The sequence below is a fragment of the Schistocerca serialis genome, unplaced genomic scaffold, assembly GCF_023864345.2.
Source record: "Schistocerca serialis cubense isolate TAMUIC-IGC-003099 unplaced genomic scaffold, iqSchSeri2.2 HiC_scaffold_1362, whole genome shotgun sequence".
Classification (NCBI taxonomy): domain Eukaryota; kingdom Metazoa; phylum Arthropoda; class Insecta; order Orthoptera; family Acrididae; genus Schistocerca; species Schistocerca serialis.
The window spans coordinates 12,760,507-12,774,050 of record NW_026047583.1 but is presented as its reverse complement, the minus strand read 5'-3'; positions in this window follow the sequence as shown (position 1 = coordinate 12,774,050).

The following is a 13,544-nucleotide window of genomic DNA, read 5'->3' as shown; positions in this document are numbered from 1 at the left end:
TGTCATGTTCCAGACCTCATGTCAGTATAGTTCTTCCCTCTTCACACCAGCCTGTGTGAGCTAAAACGCGTGCATTTCAGCCTCCACTCATAACACAGTGTTGGCTGTTCTGCTAACACAAAATTGGCAACGAGGAGTAAAAACAGTGTTCTTAACAACACTGCCATATGTCATTGCGACTGCCCTGATTTCATTGTGTAATGGCTTCGCCACAATCTCCAGATGTACTGTACAAATTTTATCGCTTACAGACACAGCAGACGCAGGCATTACTGGATGCCCTTGGACAGCTCGTCCACGGTCAACATGCAATGCAAAACGATGCGGCAGCCGCCGCTTCACCGCTAACGCAGCCACAACATGCAGTTGCACCAACCTTCAGATCTTTTGATGCTGCACTGGAAAGCTGGACAGAGTGGTCACGTCAATTTGGATTCCATCTCACCACCTGCAGAATTCAAGTTAACAAGCAGAAGCCTTTTCTTTTGTCGTCCGGCGGTGTGCAAACCTACCGTGTGATAGTCAAATTATTTCCCCGACGCGATGTAGCAACTCTGTCCTACGAAGATATTTTGTCTGCATTAGATGCATATTTCAAACAATCAGTCAATGTAGTTGCGAAGAGGTATACCTTCTTTTGTACAAGACGTATGGCAGGTCAGACTAATCGGGAGTGGGTTGCAACCTTGCAAGGCCTTACTAGGGATTGTGCTTTTGAGTGTCAATGTGGACTCCCATATTCAGATACTATGGTACGTGATCAACTGCACAGAATGTTTCTGATGTTCATATAAGGGAACAGGTTTTGAAACTAGTCAATCCCTCCCTTCAACAAGTGACGGACATATTGTATCGGCAGGACACATTTGTCTTTGCTCAGGAATCATTTGAAACTTCACCAGCCATGTGTCAGGTTAACCGGCCCACCGGGCGAGCTGCACAGAGCAGTAAACAGCCCTCGCGCCCAGCCGCCAAGCTCGCAGCCACATGTGCCTCGCTGGCAAGCAAATGCAGTGCTCAAATCACGCCCGCGGTGCACTACTAAACATTTGCATGAGAATTGCCTGTCACGCCAAGCTATTTGCCTTTACTGTAATAAAAAAGGACATGTTCAAAGTGTTTGCCAGAAAAAGCTCAGATCGGAAACTCAAAACCATTCCAGGCCCTTTGCTTCACACCAGAATCGGAATCGAACCAGGGATACTCAGGCTCACGAAACTTCGCCCATGGAAATTCATGTCGTTCATTCCACTCCACCCAGTGCCACTCCCTCTCTAACAGTGACTGTGTTCATCTCACAAATAGTGTGCTTAGACATCGCCAGAACTTCCGTCAAGTCGCAAGTGATTCTGTATCAGTGTCAGTTCACGTTGCACGAGACAGTCGCTCTTGTCGTCAGCAGAACAATAAACTTTTTGTAGACTTGGACATTAATGGCAAAGCGATCCCATTCCAGCTCAATACTGGAGCTGCAGTTTCACTGATCAATCAAGACATTTACAAACTGCTGGACACACCTCCATTGCATGCCGGAAATGTTAAGTTAACTAACTATTCAGGTCAAGAGATCCTTGTGTTAGGACACTGCAGCCTTCTTGCAACATACAAAGGACAAACAAAACTTGTGTCATTTTACGTCCTTTGTTCTTCTTCTGCAGTGAACTAGTTTGGCTTCGATTTATTTCAGTTGTTTAACTTGTCTATAATAAATCAGGTCCTATCAGTGAACCAGACTGTGCCTTCAGACAGTGTTTCTCGTCAGTGTGAAGAATTTGCAGACATTTTTGCACCGAAATTTTTCAGAGCTCGTAATGTTCCCCACGCATTGCGTGATGAGGTTGCAAAACCATTCCACGATTTGGAATCAGAAGGTGTAATTGAACGTGTGGAGGCTTCTCTCTGTGCATCACCCTTAGTAATTTTGCCAAAACCTTCAAGTAAATTGAGGCATTGTGTGGATTTCGAGGCAACAGTGAATCCACAACTAGTGATTGCAACTTTTCCTTTACCCCGCCCGGAAGATCTTTTTGACAAACTGTGCACGGGAAAATATTTTTCGAAGTTGGACCTAGCAGATGCGTACTTGAAAATACCGGTAGATGAAGAATCCCAGCGTGTTTTGGTGGTTAACACGATTCTTGGCTTGTATCAATTCAAACGACTGCCATTTGGGTGCGCATCCACCCCCGCATTGTTTCAGCAATATCTACAAACTGTTTGTGCATCGGTCGCTACTGGAGCAAACTATCTGGACGATATTGTGATCTCCAGAAAGACGGAAGAACAACATTTAGCCACTCTCAGAACATTATTTCAGGTCTTGCGACATAATGGTCTTCGCTTACAGAAGGACAAATGTGTGTTTTTTGCTTGTGACTTGCCATACCTAGCCCATGTACTCAGTGCCCAAGCCATACATCCCAGTATCACGCACCTCCGTTCCATAGAAGACTTGCCTTCGCCACAGAATTTGAAGCAGCTAAAGAGTGTGCTGGGAAAAATCAATTATTACCACAGATATGTGCCGCATGCCTCTTCCATTTACGCTCAGCTTCATCGCTTACGTCGTAAAGGTGTTCGTTTCGTCTGGAGGATGGAATGCGAACGCCCCTTTCACCGGTTGAAATCGGCGTTGCTTTCCAATACTTGCCTTACGCCATTCTATCCCCAGAAGCCCCTTTTGTTGATAGGGGATGCATTGGATTTCGGGATCGGTGCTATGCTTGTGCACAAAGATGGCTCGCACGATCGCCCTATTGCCTTTGCATCCAAATTGCTCTCGTCTGTGCAAAGAAATTATTCACAGATCGAGAAAGAAGCATTGATTCTCGTATTTGGTGTTACAAAGTTTCATGACTTCTTGTATGGTCATCACTTTACCATTATCACAGACCACAAACCTTTGACATCGCTTTTTCATCCGAACAAGCCTGTACCTCCATGTACAGTGCAGAAATTCATTCGCTGGTCTAGTTTCCTCTCGCAGTACCGCTACGATATCTTGTATCGGTCCACTGCTAAGGAGAGAAGCGCCTATGCGTTGTCCCGTTTGCCTGTTGCTGAGGATAGGGCATTCGATTCCTCTGAACTTGCTTGCATGTTCATTGATTCGGAAACCGATAGCGTGGTTGAATCGTTTCTGATTGATTTTCGCCATGTAGCTACAGCCACAACTGCCGACCCTGTCCTTGCTACCGTTCTGCGTTTTGTTGCTACGCAATGGCCCTTGTCAAAGTCACGGATCGGAGACCCGTGGTTCGCCAATTGTTTGCTCACAAGGAGAGACTTTTTGTTCGACGTGGTGTTTTGCTGTTGGATTCTGATAATGATCAGTCCAGGGTCGTAGTACCATGTTCGTTACAGTCCTCTTTCTTAAAGCTTCTCCACCAAGGACATTGGGGTATAGTGAGAACAAAACAACTTGCTCGTCAGCACTGTACCTGTTTTGGAATTGATGCCGCGATTACGACTATATGCTCATCTTGCATGGTGTGTGCTGAACAACAATCAGCACCACTGCGGAAATTCTTTGCATGGCCAAAGGCCACTTTCCCTTGGTAACGCTTACACATTTATTTTGCTAGTACATTCTGGAATGCTCAATGGTTGGTTGAGATAGATTCATTCAGTAATTTTCCTTTTGTTGTCCGGATGTCTTCTACGATATCATCTGCCACCATCCAAGCATTATCTGCTATCTTTAGCATTGCAGGTCTTCCACAGAATTGTTTCCTACAATAGCCCACAGTTCATGTCCCCAGAATTTCAGTCATTCTGCAAGGCCAATGGTATTCAACATCTGACGTCCGCGCCGTTTTCGCCATAGTCAAACGGTGCCGCTGAACGATTGGTCAGGACTTTCAAGTCACAGATGTTGAAGTTGAAAGAATCGCATTCTCGGGAGGACGCGTTATTGCTCTTTTTGTCCTTGTATCGCTCTCAGCCCCGAGATGGTCGCTGGACAGCTAAGTTGCTCCACAGTCGCCATCATCAAACGTTGATGTCTTTTCTACATCTGCCACATCGGCCCCTCCTCTCTCTCTATGGGCGCATACACCGCATGTTGGCGTGCACCCTGGAGTAGGTTTTTAGGCGTTCTTTAGCTCCCCGCGGTCCGAGTGGCAGGGTGCGGTTGGCACAGCCTCGCCTGTTGTTAGGCCCCCCACCTCATCGCATACGCCAACATGGGGTCCTCCCCACAATGGGCGAAGCCCTTATACCACAACCATCCGCTGATTTGCGGGGGAGGAATGTGGTGTCACCACCTGACACCACACTTGCTAGGTGTCACCCTTGAAATTGGCCGCGGTCCGTTAGTATACATCGGACCCGCGTGTCGCCACTATCAGTGATTGCAGACCGAGCGCCGCCACATGGCATGTCTAGTCTAGAAAGACTCCTTAGCACTCGCCCCAGTTGTACAGCCGACTTTGCTAGCATTGTTTCACTGTCTACATATACTCTAATTTTCACAGACGACAGTTTAGCATAGCCTTCAGCTACGTCATGTGCTACGACCTAGCAAGGCACCCTATTCAGTTACTATAAGTATTATCTTCCAGAATGTATTCTGAGCAGATAATATTGTGAATCATGTACTGTCAAGAGCGACATTCAGCATTAATGGATTAATGTTAAGTATTAAATTAATTATGTCCGCTTTCTGAATTCTCATTCCTTGTAATGTTCCAGAGCACATGTTAGTATAGTTCTTCCCCCTTCATGCCAGCCTGCATGAGCTAAAATGCATGCATTTCAGCCTCCACTTGTAACACGGTGTTGGCTCTTCTGCTAACACAAGACTAAACACGATAAATTTTATGCATTTTACATGAAGTCATGAAAAGCCAGACAAACACTCAGTGACAAAGAATAACCAGCACATGATCAGGTGATACCATCAAAATCTTAGGCATTGACATCAGCTGCAAATCATGCTTGGAATGTCGCATTTATGAGACTGAGGAGAGAGTGAGCTCAGCAGCTTTTGCTCTCTCATTCTGGATGATGGAGGGGTCAGACAGGTAACTTATTCCGCTTCTGTGCACTCCATAGTGTCACACAAAAATATGTCCTGGAGGAGCTCTTCCTTAATCAAACTATCATCTCCCTACTGAGCAATGAAAATATTCATATATAGAATGAGTCCATGAACCTCCCATTGCAAATAATTTAACCAGCTGAGATAACTGACTACTGTTTCTCAACACTTATTTTCTCTAATGTATCATGTTCCTGGAGGTTGGGTCCTTAGTGACAGAACTCAGAAATTCACAGGTGTGGCGCTAAATAAAAGAATTACGTACACTGTCTCTGCTACAGAGAGATGCTATGTATGCTGCTGTAAAAATTTTTGACATTTTTCCCACTGAGCTCAATATCTTGTGGAATAGTAAATATCTTTTAAAAACCAAATGTCATAACTTTCGATTGAATCAATATGTTGTACCATATATTTATAAACTGGTTATCCAACATAAGATATATTTTTATTAACCTTTTGTCAGTTATAAAACTTGTTAGGTATTTCAGGGGTCTATGCAGCTTCACAAGCACACATGTCAACCTCAAAGGACCCTACATGTGATCCCTGAGTGGTACTACAAAAGAATCACAACTGGCTAATCTCCCAACTCCGTAAGAAGTACATATCAGTCAGGGAAGGAATGACTCATCATCACATCAAGAGCTCTTTAACAGAGCTAAACATCTACAGAAGTGGGACCAAGTAATAAAACACGTCAACTGAACATTGAAGCATTAGTCACAGCAAAGGCCAAATTCTAGGAAAGATACTGTTTAAGCATGTTATCAACATGGTTGCCCAAAAATGAAGTCATACAAATAATGGAGATCAGCTACGTGCAAGAGGAAAGTGGTTAGGAAGTGGTATTGTCGTTACGAAGTACCATCGTACCTAATGAAGGGAAAAGTACCCATACATCTTCAAATCTAATATCCTTTACAGCATCAGAGTGCAAAAGCACATGACGATAAAGGTCAGTAAATGTTGTGGGTGAGCGTTATTGTGTACTGGAGAGGGTGAAATCCACCGGCAATTCACTCACTGTGATGAAGCGTCAAATGGAATAAATAGAGAGTTTTACTGCATTAGATTAACGCAGCATTAACTGAAATAGAGTCTAACATTGATAATGCACCTCAAATAATTGTAGATAATGGAACTTTCACGACAATCAAAAAAGGGCACAGGATGTGTGCCTTGGTTGTTTTCAAACGTTTCAAACATTTATTTCAAAGACATTAAACCAAACAGGGCAACATAGACACATGCGTTAGACACAAGAAATGATAAGCACATATCTGGGTCATTTGTGTAACCTAAAATTACTCCAAAGGTGAAGAATTTTAAACCACATTCTTAAACAAATTTAGGTTTTGTGCAAAACAATGGGATTAAAAATAAAAAATTTCAGAGACAGAGTGCAAAAACAATGGCCAGAATTTCCACAAGCCCAAGTCATAACATGAGTAGTTGTGATTCAGTAAACTAAATGAAGTTTTGGAAATGGGCTGCTCTGAAACTGAAGTTGTCAGAAATGGGTCAGAAGTCACAATGAACACTACCAAGTGCAAACCTGTCACTGAAGTGAAAGAAGACTTATTGAGGGAGGAAAAATAGATTCATAAGTACATTTTAATGCCTTTCATGGAAGTCCAAATATGCTGAATTATGGACACAATACCTATTTCGGTGAGGAGGACAGGAGCTATTACAGAAATCTACCTCCATGCATTTTCAATATTTCCTGTTAATAATTTGCATATTGCCATTGCTTTAAAAAATCAAAGTAACCACACTAACGATAAAGAGGCCTGGAGGAAACTCATTTTTGAAATGGGATCAAAGCACTGGAACATCGTTGGACCAAGAGCAATAAGCTACAAGGAGAGTACATTGAAAACTAAAAAAAAGTTGCAGTGATGTAAGTACTGTTTTCTATTCCATTCTGAGAACTTTTCACACCACCCTTGTATGATAAAATACATCTCAATTTGTGAAGTATAATTCATTTTAATCTGGGAGAATGACTATGGATCACAGTAATTGTGTAAGTTCCTGAGGAAACAGATCTCGAGACTCTTAAGGAAGATGGAATTGACCACTAGACCTCAAGAGAGGTGGGCCCAGCAGCATAAAAGGAGGTGGGTCATAAGTGTTATAAGGAGAGAAGCAGCAACAGTAGAACGCATTGATCGGTGAGCTCTGTGACATTGAGCATGGACTATTCAGTCAATGTGACACAAGCAGCAAATACGTTGGGCACATTTCGACTTTTCTAAAGCTGTCAGTGTCAGCTGTCTGTGGTGTGGCATTGAAGTGGAATTATGAAGGAATGATCACAGCTATACAAAGACTACACAGACCAGAACAAAATATAAATTAAATATTTCAAGAGCTGTTCTCCTTCCAAAGCAAAAACGACTGTAATATTTGTGTTTACCTCAGCAGTCTACACAGAAAACATACAGAAGGATTTTTGTACACGTCCCAGAAGTTGAGGTGTCTCAGACTATGTAAACATGCACTGTTTAGAATTAAGTTTCCAGAATGAGCATATGGTAGTACAAAAGGACTTTTGTACATGACCCAGAAGCTGAAGTGTCTAAGGTTACACAAGCACGGGCTGTTTAGAATTAAGTTTTCAGTGATAAGCACATCATTGGGGAGGGCACTCAGCTTAGGTAGTTTGTGCAGCAATGTTAACCATTGTGCTGTGGTAGTGTAATGGGTAGCATTTCTGCCTAGTAGGCAATAAGATCCAGGTTCGAGTCGTGGCCACAGCACAAATTTTAATTCACTTCATCTGCTTCTATCATTATTGTAGATAATAAAAAGAGGGAAACATTTAATTATAAAGAAATATCAATTCAGTACTAATTATGAACATTTGGAGGAACAAAAAATAGTACACTTAAAGACTCTATTGGATGGATTTTAAAACATGTTAGCAAAGCCAGCCCTCAATTAATTGCAAAGTACTTAAAAGCTTTGTCAAAATCGTTGTTTGCATAACTATATTTGATAATTTCATGATTTAAACAATTAATTTGGCATAGCTCTTGTAGTAGACAAAACTGTTAAAAAGAACCAATTTTTCGATATATTCATTTAATTTAATGAGTTATGTTTCAGTTGTAATTTCTGTAAATTTAACGTCAAACAATGTGTAGTTTCAGTACCTATTATTGTGAAGATATAGAAGGGGCCAATTTTTTGGCCTGAGACAGTCAGTCCACAGCTGAGTTTCAGAAGAGAAACCTGTGTCGGTTAGAACAACAACAACGCATCCGTGAAATAAGTGTAAGACAATTATGTTGTGTGTTAAAACAATGACAGTGTCTGCTCCATACGTACCTCTCTACTCTTCAAGAACTGTGAGCTTTGTGGTTAAGTTTTTACTGCTCATAGAAGTTCAAGAGAAGACTGTTGTAGCAGTATGTGGAGGTTTTCCTGCAAATTATTAATGAGGCTTATGAAGTTAAAACAATAGTGCTCTGGCCATATATAACTGTTTTTTTGTTTTTGGTTTTAGGGCGCAAAACTGCTATGGTCATTAGTGCCCGGTCCGTGACTTAGGAAACAGTAAAAAACGAAAATGGAAACCAGCAGCAATGGGAACGAAACTCAAAAACTTGGAGAAACTGAAAGAAGAAGGAAAGCTTATAAGTCCGCTACAGAAAGGGGTTGGTTGTCCCCCAAAAAAAAGCTTCAAATGACTGAAATCATATCACTGGCACTAATAAACTAGAGAACGCGATCGGCCGAGTGTGTGTCATCTGCTAAAATGGACGATATATCAGGCGACAGCTGTAGACGGGCGCGTAACTGAGTAAAATAGGGGCACTCAATTAAAAGGTGTCTTACCGTCCACAGCTGAGAGCAGTGGTGACAGAGTGGGGGAGGATCGCCGCTTAAAAGATGTCGAAGGCTAAAAAGACAGTGCCCTATCCGAAGTCTAGTTTAAATTACCTCCTCCCGACGATTGGTTCGGAAGGAAGAGGTCCATGCACAGGGAAGAGCTTCCACGTCCCGCAATTTATTATGGGGAAGTGTCGACCTATGTGCATACCATAAAAGAACAACACAGCGACATAAAACGCTCCGTAGATCAGCGAAGGGAATCGACTGAATAGCTGTCCAAAGCAGAGAGACTGCAGCCTTGGCCGCTATATCGGCCGCCTCATTTCCACAGATACCAACGTGTCCTGGGAGCCAGAGGAACGCCACCGAGACGCCCCCCAGGTGGAGCAAGCGCAGATAGTCCTGAATCCGGTGGACCAGAGGGTGGACAGGGTAAAGAGCTTGGAAACTGAGTAGAGACCGGAGAGAATCTGAACAGATAACATACTGTATCCGCTGATGGCGGCGAATGTATTGGACAGCCTGGAGAACAGAGTAAAACTCCGCAGTATACACTGAACTCCGGTCAGGAAGCCGAAATCGATTTGGGGTGTCCCCAACAATATAGGCACTCCCTACACCTAACGATGCTTTCGAGCCAACAGTGTAAATAAATGTGGCTTCCTTCATTTGTGCACATAGAGCAGCAAATGCCCGACGATAAACAAGTGAAGGGGTACCATCCTTGGGAAATTGACAAAGGTCACGGAGCAGGCAGATCCAAGGACAAAGCCAAGGCGGTGCTGTACCCCAAGTTGTCAAGAAGGTTTTAGGAAAGCGGAAGGAAAAAGAATGGAGCAGTTGACGGAAGCGGACTCCCGGTGGTAGTAGGGAGGAGGGCCGGCCTGCATACCCTACATCCAAGGAGGCGTCGAAAAAAATGTCTTGTGCTGTATTAGCAGGCATGGAAGACAGATGGCTAGCATACCAACTCAGAAGGACTGCTCGCCGATTGGACAACGGAGGCTCAGCAGTCTCAGCATAATGGCTTTCCACAGGGCTGGTGTAAAAAGCGCCAGACACTAAACATAATACACGGTGGTGGATAGAGTCGAGACGACGAAGAATAGACGGCCGAGCAGAGGAGTAGACTATGCTTCCATAGTCCAATTTCGAGCGCACTAAGGCGCGATAGAGGCGGAGAAAGACCACTTGGTCCGCTCCCCAGGAGGTACTATTCAGGACATGGAGGGTGTTGAGGGATCACAGACAGCGAGCCGAAAGATAGGAAACGTGGGAGGAGCAGCACAGTTTTCTGTAAAACATAAGACCTAAGAATTTAGCGACGTCCGAAAAGGGAAGGTTGATAGGTCCTAGATGTAAATAGGGTGGAAGAACCTCCTTACGTCGCCAAAAATTAACACAAACGGTCTTACTAGGAGAAAAATGGAAGCCGGTTTCGATGCTCCAAGAGTGGAGGCGATCGAGACATCCTTGAAGACGTCTTTCAAGAAGGCTGGTCCGTTGAGAGCTGTAGTAGATTGCAAAATCTTACACAAAGAGGGAGCCCGAGACATCAGGAGGGAGACAATCCATACTTGGATTGATGGCAATGGCAAACAGTACAACTCTCAGCACAGAGCCCTGGGGTACCCCGTTTTCTTGGGAGAAAGTACGGGAGAGAGTAGTGTTCACCCGCTTTCTAAATGTGCGCTCTGCCATAAATTCGTGAAGAAAAAGGGGCAGCCGACCTTGAAAGCCCCAAGAGTACAGTGTGCGGAGGATGCCTGTCCTCCAATAGGTATCGTATGCTCTCTCCAGATCAAAAAATATTGCTACTGATTGGCGTGTCTGGAGAAAATTGTTCAGGATATAAGTGGAGAGAGCAACAAGATGGTCAACTGCAGAACGATGCTTTCGGATACCGCATTGGGTGTTAAAAGACTGCGGGACTCCAGCCACCAAGCTAAACAGCAATTCACCATACGCTCCAAAACCTTACATACACTACTCGTGAGAGAAATGGGGCGATAGCTGGAGGGGAGATGTTTGTCCTTTCCAGGTTTCGGAACAGGAACGACGATAGCTTCCCGCCATCGTGTAGGAAAAGTACTGTCGGCCCAAATTCGATTATAGAGGCGAAGGAGGTAACGCAGACTAAGGGTTGATAAATGCAGCAACATTTGGATGTGGATACCATCCGGTCCTGGGGCGGAGGAGCGAGAAGAAGAGAGTGCATGTTGGAGTTCCCGCATGGAGAAAGCAGTATTATAGCTTTCGCGATTTGAGAGGAGAAAGCAAGAAGTTCCACTTCCGCTGCACGTTTCTTCGGGAGAAACGCTGGCGGGTAATTTGAAGAGCTCGAAATCTCATCAAAGTGTTGACCCAATAAGCTAGAAATTGCGACGGGGTCCACTAATGTATCATGCGCGACAGTGAGCCCAGAGACCGAGGTGAAACTAGGCGTGCCAGATAACCGTCGAATCCGACTCCAAACTTCCGAGGAGGGAGTGAAGTTCTTAAATGTGCTAGTAAAGAATTTCCAGCTTGCCTTCTTGCTATCGCGGATGATGCGATGGCATCGCGCACGGAACTGCTTATAACGGATACATTTGGCCAAAGTAGGATGGCAGCGGAAAACGCGAAGAGCACGTCGTCGCTCACATGTTGCGTCACGGCATGTCTCGTTCCACCAAGGAACTGGGGGGCGCTGGGGTAATGCGGAGGTGCGTGGTATTGAACGTTCCGCAGCTGTAAGAATAACGTCTGTAATGTGTGTGACCTCATCGTCGACGCTAGGAAAGTGACGGTCATCGAATGTCGCTAGAAACAAATAAAGTATCCTGTCGGCTTGGGCAAACTTCCAGCGTTGCAGATGCATATATGGCAGTTGAGGCTGCAGTCTAAGGACACATGGAAAGTGGTCACTCGAGTGTGTATCATCAGTGGCGAACCATTCGAAGCGCTGAGCCAGCGGACCAGTACCGACCGAAAGGTCCAAATGAGAGAAATTTGTCGTGGAGGCAGACAAAAATGTAGGGACCCCAGTGTTGAGGCAAACTAGATCCGCTTGGTGGAAGACGTCTAGCAATAGTGAGCCACGTGGACAAGGATGTGGAGATCCCCAAAGCGGGTGGTGGGCATTGAAGTCCCGAACCAGCAAATAGGGGGGGTGGGGGGAGGGGGGGTGGAAGCTGACCAAGTAGATGAAGAAGATCAGCTCGTGCCATTGGTGTGGACGATGGAATGTATACAGTACAAAGAGGAAAGATACATCCAGAAAGGGAAAGACGGACAGCAACAGCTTGGAAGGAAGTGTTTAAGGGGATTGTGTGATAATGGAGAGTATCATGGAGAAGAATCATGAGTCCTCCATGTGCTGGAGTGCCTTCAACAGAGGGGATATCAAATCAGACAGACTGTAAATGGGGGAGAAGAAAGTGGTCATGGGGACACATCTTTGTTTCCTGAAGACAGAAGATGACCGGAGAGTAGGATCGCAAGAGGGTCGACAATTCATCCCGATTTTCTCGAAGGCCGCGGATATTCCAGTAGATAATGGACATAGGGTGAACAGAGAATGTAGGAATGTGTCTGAGGTTGCCGTCAACTCAGCGACTGCTCAGAGCTTCTGACCGACAGCATGGAATGGCAGTCAGCTGAAGGCAGACGATCCTGAGCCATAGGTTGTTCAGGAGCAGCTCCTACCACCACTGATTGGTCGGTTGATCGGCCACCAGCAGTGCGCCTCGGCGACACAGAAGACGGCCGAGGGCGATTACCATCAGGTGGTGCTGTAGATGGTGGTGGTGGTTGTGGTTAGTGTTTAACGTACCGTCGACAACGAGGTCATTAGAGACGGAGCGCAAGCTTGGGTTAGGGAAGGATTGGGAAGGAAATCGGCCGTGCCCTTTCAAAGGAACCATCTCGGCATTCGCCTGAAACGATTTAGGGAAATCACGGAAAACCTAAATCAGGATGGCCGGAGACGGGATTGAACCGTCGTCCTCCCGAATGCGAGTCCAGTGTGCTAACCACTGCGCCACCTCGCTCGGTGCTGTAGATGAGTCACACCTTGGCGGAGTAGGAGATGAACTGGGTTTCTTACTAGCCTTCTTTGAAACACGATGTTTAGGTGAAGGAGGAACCGATAGTTGTGAAGTTGGGGTATGTAAAACATCTTCATGAGTATGCTCTTTTTTCGAAGTCTTGGTGTCTGACTTTTGGGTTTGAGATTAAGCAGAACCCGATGAAGGGTGAGTCATAGAGTGGGCAGGCGAAAGTGGGGAGGTTGAATGGGCGATCTTTGCGCTGGCCGATCTGACTACCGTGGCACTAAAGGTAAGATCACAAGTCTGCGTGGCCGCCTCCTTTGTTGGCCAAGGAGAGGCAAGGACAGTGTTGTATTTTCCTGTCTGAGGCACGATGGGCTGTCGACTGGCGAATAATTTTCGAGCAGCAAAGGTCGACACCTTTTCCTTCACTCTCATTTCCTCAATGAGCTTTTCGTCTTTAAAAATGGGTAATCTGGAGAGGAAGCAGCGTGGTCACCCATACAGCTGATGCGACGTTGGGATGGAGGTGGACAAGCACCCTCATGGGCATCCTTGCCATACGTAACACATTTGGCCATATTGGAACAGGACTGGCTGGTGTGATTGAACCGCTGACACCGATA